Below are 325 nucleotides of genomic sequence, written 5' to 3'. Positions count from 1 at the left end.
GTGAATGCGTCGCTGCAGGCAACAGTGGGGCGCTTGCCACCGAACCAATTGCTGGTTCGGTTTCTGGGTGGGCGAGGGCCCGTGGGATCCGCGCCGGATCTCAATACGGCTTGAGCAAGCCCACGTAAAACACCGGGTGGGTGCGCATACGTTTTGGAAGGTTCAGCGCATACGCTAGGCCCCGCTTGGCCACAACCTTAAACGGTCCGATGAACCGTGGACGAAGCTTCGTCTTGAAGGTAGCAGAGGTTGCATGTGTAGGAACGTTTTTAGAATTTAATAAAATCAGGTCTCCGACCTTACAGCTTTCAGCTTTGCCTCTTCC

Source organism: Plasmopara halstedii (assembly GCF_900000015.1).
Source record: "Plasmopara halstedii genome assembly, contig: Scaffold_262, whole genome shotgun sequence".
In the NCBI taxonomy this organism is placed as follows: domain Eukaryota; phylum Oomycota; class Peronosporomycetes; order Peronosporales; family Peronosporaceae; genus Plasmopara; species Plasmopara halstedii.
Note: the sequence above shows the minus strand (reverse complement) of the source record.